This window comes from Primulina tabacum, chromosome 14 (genome assembly GCF_025594145.1).
Source record: "Primulina tabacum isolate GXHZ01 chromosome 14, ASM2559414v2, whole genome shotgun sequence".
NCBI classification, from domain to species: domain Eukaryota; kingdom Viridiplantae; phylum Streptophyta; class Magnoliopsida; order Lamiales; family Gesneriaceae; genus Primulina; species Primulina tabacum.
This window is the reverse complement of record NC_134563.1, coordinates 7,157,936-7,164,241: the sequence shown is the minus strand read 5'-3', so window position 1 is coordinate 7,164,241 and position 6,306 is coordinate 7,157,936. Positions and strand designations below refer to the sequence as shown.

Sequence of the window (6,306 nt, the reverse complement as noted above, 5' to 3'; positions counted from 1 at the left end):
TAGAATGTCACTTGGGTGATAGCATTGCATCAAAACTTACACAGACAAGGGATTAATAATTTAATACTTGTAGAAAAACTAGAGATGGCATTAGAAATTTTTATCATTTTGAGAAAAACAGCTAGCCATACTTGCCCTGTAAGCCCCCACAGCTTTTTTCGAATTATTTATCTGTTCGATAATCCAAGACGTGAGAATTACCAGATTTCGAGAGGATTGGATTGTTTCCGGGGTGTGAGAGCTTCCGTAAGAGATCATTTTCTCAGAAATCGTTTTTGGCATACTAGTAGCCGCTGGTCACTTCCATTCTGAAGATCAATAACTCGAGGTGGAGCTGTGTAACAATGGTACGTGCACTCTCAATAGTGTCACGTCCCGAGACCGGAGTTAGTCGACACCGGCATTATTCAACAATCACATAATTGCTAAATAAGCCTCGTAGTACACTATAAACCAAAACCAGTTTATATCATAAATACCATAAAAATGGAATCGTCTTTACAACAGTAACTCCGAAAACGATAAAAATCTGCGGAAGCGTTTACAACTTGAATTAAAACTCACAAGAACATATTCTTAATTAAAATTCTTCATGCGTCTACTATCAGCCCAAAAACTGGCGTCTGATTCTTCTTTCTCTATTTCTTCTTCTGATTTATCTGGGGAGGGTAGAGTAAGGGGTGAGTATTTTGGGAATTACTCAGCAAGTGGGGGCCGTTCGAGCACAATATAACAACATGCATAAAATTTCGAAATCACACGACTTACATAAGATCATTCATATCACATGCATGACATTTACCAGACACTGAGATTCCTCTACTTTCAATTTTTTACTGATATTAGTCCCTAATTTTTACTCCTATAAGGAGACGAGGCCGTATAGCGCTTAAGTCCCCCACCGCGTAAGGATACGTCATGGTTGGGATTCCCACCCATATCAAGTTGAATTCTCACACTGTCAAAACATAACTCATGCCAAAAATCGTAACCAGAAGGGGGTAGAAGAAGAATTTGCACTCGATCAAATTTTAAAACACACGAAATGCATAACCGAAATTTACACATTTAATACAAGCCCACTTACCTTAATCCTTGAAGAAAAACACGAAGAATTCGAAAATCATAGAAGAATCATGTAACCGACACTTCAAAAACGCAGCAGCACCATCGCCCGAAAAATCAGCAGTCTTGAAAAATTCATTGCGCATTATTGAACTGTTGGATCGGGCTCAAAATTTCACGGTACGTTCAAAATTACGTCAAATACATTATGAATGGTGGAGATCGAGTTTCGAAGTCGTTTTAACCTGCTTATGGACAAAAAACCATAGGTATACTGTTTCCCACCTAGAATCGGAGCAGGTTTTTGGCGAAGGCTATAAACAAAAAACTAACCGTTGGATTTGGACGAAATTTGGATATCTTATTTGAAACATATGGAAGAACATTCTGAACGGTGAAGATCGGATTCCTTGTATCCTAGAGAGAGAAAAAAATTTCTGAACATGGACAAAATTTTGATGACTCGTGCATAATTTTTGGATAGGAATTTCGAAAATTGGAGAACAAAAACTCGAAATTTGATGTGTAAATGAGGTGTAAATTCTGAATGAAAGCTTCTCCTATTTATAGAGAGGTGGCTGCTATCCTGATCGTGTATATCCTTACGTTTGAACTTTTGAATCAAACTTTAAATCTATGATTATTATCAATATTTTATCCGTGATCTTGGATAATATTTTTAAATCTAAATATTCATCCCTTGGATATTTCAAAATTTAGGGATTATATTATCCTCTGCTTAATCTTTATCCAAGTATATCAAATCTTAGATCTTTATCTGGTAAAAATCTTTCCAACTTTGAATTTATATATCCAACTTTACTTGCTTATATCCAAATATTCCTTATTTAATTTCTTAGATCGTGGTCTATTTATTATCCCAAGTTCAAAATATATGCACAATAATATCTTAAATCTTGAGCTCAAAAATATTGAACATGATATAATTATCCACCCAACTTTAGATAAACTTGCAAATCTTACATCTTAAATAAAATAATGAAATAGATACCCAAAAATTGAATAATCCTAGAACACTTAAATTACAAAAAAAATATTATCACGATTATGCAAAAATCTTGGATTTTACAAATAGGACCAACCTTATCAGATACGACAACCCATCCCTACACACAGTTATGCATATAATTCGAGAATGCTAGTATCAAGAGCAGATACAAAAATATGTGCATGAGATCTGTACTTTAAACAGGATAAGATGCAGAAAGTCATCGAATAATTAAGAACTTTTGAGCATCTACACTATGGGTCATTGACCATTTACCTCTGGCCGGAGAATGCGATCCATTTCAAAAATTAAATCAAACATACCGCACTGTTCTGTAGCAAGGTGTGAAAGTAGTCCCTTCGCGTGAAGCAAGTCATATGTCCGAGGGTAGGTAGGGAAAGGTTCACTCACACCTGCATTGCAAGAACTGTTTTCTCAACACTCCATGGAAATGGCTTTAGAAAATTCAAGAAATAGTGCAAGAAAACAAGATAAATCACATAGAAAATGACTGAGTAGAGAATATTTTATGCTTTGTAGACACGGTTTGCATATTGGCTTATAGAGGATAAACTTCTCGGCCGTGAAATTGGAATTAAGACTGTTATCCAAATCAGACTATGTTTCGAACTATTTCAAAGAAGCTTGATGTAGTACTACAAAATTCCCACTCCACCTCCAAACGAACCTTAATGATTGATGGCTAATGTACTTATATCCCAATATCTCCACCAAATTTGGGGTGTTCAACAATAAGCCATTCCAGGTAAAATACAAGTAAAACATTGCTATAAGAATATGGATTATATTATCCTATATTAGAAACATGACGTCAAAAGAAACTTAAGCATGAAATAGGATTTCCAGAACAAGCAGCAGCTTCTTAGTCAATTTTTACTCAAGAAACACAGCAGTGAACTAGTCTAAGGAACCTTTCGAACAAACATCTTACCAGTTATGTAAGACACCAAACCTTGGTAAAAAATGGTAGGAAGTATATTAGGTTCACCAACGGGCACAACATTCATCACCCACGCAGACTTTCTAGCTTCCAACAGCGCAACATTAAAGCCTCCATAGTGAACATGCATGTCCATCACATTCCGAACCATATTATAAGGAGGAATTGGGTCTTCATCACCTGGCCTCTTTGGGTGGTCAGAGAAAATCAAGGGAGAAAGCAATGACCAATAATTTCTTAATGATGATCTCCAGAACTCCAATTCTTCAAAGAAATCTTCAGGATTAATTCCTATAAAAATTGAACAATATGACAAATTGAATTTGTTTGCAAACCAAAGAGAGCAGGGCTCAGCATGTTGGCCGTGGACAAAAGATAACATAAACCGATATACAAGCGCAACACCTGTATGTCGTGAACTAACATTACTTACCATAGACTTCCAGCTGATCAGAGGTTAATGAACCAGATGATCTCTTCTGAATTGGGATCCAATGCTTGCTTGTCGTCCCACTTATACACTGCGCAAGTGGTCTATAATATGATTGGACATCCTCTGCATTACAAAGTGGGGTACTGCCCTGCTTCCTAAAATTAGAACAGAAAGGAAATCATGGTTAAATGAAAGATGCATGATGATAAAACTGAGGAGGGAAAAGGGATATAAAGTAAACTGAAAAATTAAAGAGGGCTAGGCAGGGAATTAAACAAAAATAAAGGAAATATCAGGCAAAGGATAAGTGTAACAAACTAGCCTCACCTAGAAATATAGCATTGAGCATCTGCAGTTTTCTGCCAGATGAAGGTCTCTTCTTGCTTTGCTAAAAGATCCCAGCATAGTTTTCGTGTGCATACTTCGAAAGGAGTTGCAATGCTGCCTTTCTTTGTGCCTACATAACTTCCTTGATTTGTGCTTGTGGGTGATGTTAAAACAAAGTATCTTCCAGGCCTGAGTACTCTGTCAGCTTCGATTAGAAAGATTCCATCTGATGCACAAACTCGTAATAAGCACAAGAAATAACAACTGAATAATTGAAATCAATCACATTATGTCAAAAAACTTAAGTACAAGATTATCCTCTTTCACAGTACCTAGAAAGCTTAGAAAGCATAAAAAGCTAACTTGCCTTGTAGTTTGGTATACGCATCAAATAGAAGTCCAGCAGATGTCAATTTGGTGTTAAAATGAATGTACAGACAAAATTATTTTTTTCTTTGATGATACACCTATCTGCCGCTTATTCCAGACGTAGGCAAAATCTTGATCGTAAAGTTCAATTTACGTCCATCAGTTTGGACTTTATCTTTTTTATTTAACCTAGACTATTTAGTATGAACTTAGATCTCATTCATTACTAAGTTGTCGGTATTCAAGAAGCAACAAAAATTTTCCAGCAAAGTATTTTACTTCCATTAGCACGGAGAGAATAAGAAAATACAAATGTTTAAGTAGGATCTGAAGAGAACCAATTTGACAACTTGAAGATGTGTGTGACCTGTAAAGAATACTTTCCGTGAAATAGTAAATTTCTATTTATAGAAAAAATTGTCATATAAATACCTCGTGCAATGAAATCTGATAGTTATGGTACCTGAAATTGTTCAACAGTACGAATTTTGTGTATGATCAAAGTAAAAAATAAAATAGCTCCGTGACACCAAGACATAGACATTTCACGCAAATTTCTGGGTGTAGTACCCACATCAAATCAAATGGTGGTAGCTGCAACAGGAAATCAGAATGACAAAAGATTGGCATACGTATTGAACCCAAATATCAATTTTACTTTCCTAAATGTAAAAAGGCTCTAAGTCTGATAAAGTCCATTGTCCACGGGCTAAGTTTAAGAAATCATTCTTAGAGAAATAAGAATATTCTCTATGATCCCAAGGAGCAAAGCATTGCCTTGAAAATTGCTTGACAGAAAGAGGAAAGCCTATCACCCTTAGGCCAAACAATATCGATCTATTTTTATTTTTGGTGCAAACACAAAGAAAATACCTTTGTCATCCCAGAAGATGCCACACTGAGTGCAGTGAACCATGTCATATGACAATGATGGAGATGGTAGCTGTCTTGAGACGAAGCTTCCAATTATAGCTGGTAGACCTCTCTCAAGGGCTAGCTGAACTTGGCTACCAGTTGACTCATTAAGCTGCTATACAAACAGCCATCAACTTGAGCGAGAGCAAGTGAGCGTCAAAGCTACCAAATCCACAGCCAATATCTAACACATTGCGCACCTGTAATTTAGCAGAAGCAAATTCATCAAACACAAAATTAGGTATATGGCAATTTATATTTTTACGATTAACGATGAAACGCAAAACAGTTTCACAAGGAAAAAACACAAATTTTAAACTTTTCTGGATTTTCTAACAAAGACAACCTGAGTTTACATAAGAAAACCTGGTGCAGTCGGCCAAACTATGAATTATGAAGAGATGATAGGCTTTGTAGAGATAACTTACACCAGCTTCGCAAAATTCAGCATCACTTCCCAATCCTATCATCTCAGCAATCTGGTGAGAATAATCCTTGACACCATCAACAATCATATCATCATCCGAGTGAAAGGAAATTTGATTCTCTTCCAGCAACATTAACCTGTAGAATTTCAAATGTATATCAATGACGGAATAGATGAAAAATATAGTATTTTATTTACAGGAGAAGTTGCATATTCCCATTAGTCCAACGGAACTGAGAAGGTTGAATCCAAAATTTTGAACTAATCTCAGAATAACTACCTTTTTGTCATGCTTCCAGATGAAAGGAATTGGTCTTTGCTTAGCTTAACATTCCCAGTGTGAGAACCTGAATTTCCAACAGTAGCAGCAGCTAGCAAATTTCAGCAGAAGCTAACAATTCCAGCAGCAACTCATATTTCAGAAGATGTATTTTCCAGCAGACAAAATCCAGCAGACAGAATCCAGCAGCAGAAGAGTTCAGTAGCGAGATTCCAGCAGATAGCTACTGATTCTGTCCAGGACTTGTAACTGAAGTATTTAACATTGAATAAAGGCTGTTAATGGCAGAGTATGATTATTAATTGGAAGGCTAACAGTCAGATTTGGCTTATAAATAACACCCTCAATCTCTGAAATGGTTGTTACCAAAATCTTGAGTTATCACTTGAAATTAGAACTAAGAGAGTGCATTTTTCGAAGCTGTAAAATCCAGTAGCGAGGCAAGCAGAATTCCAGACTTCAACCGAAATTCTTTAAGAAAATTACTGTAAGTGGGCTTATGTATAAGTATCTTGAAATC

At 36.1% G+C, this 6,306-nt stretch overlaps 1 pseudogene; it reads right to left on the bottom strand.

The window, feature by feature from the left end:
* Positions 1-254: 254 nt before the first annotated feature.
* LOC142525584 (putative methyltransferase PMT4) lies at positions 255-5,840 on the bottom strand (annotated as a pseudogene).
* Between the last annotated feature and the right edge of the window lie 466 nt (positions 5,841-6,306).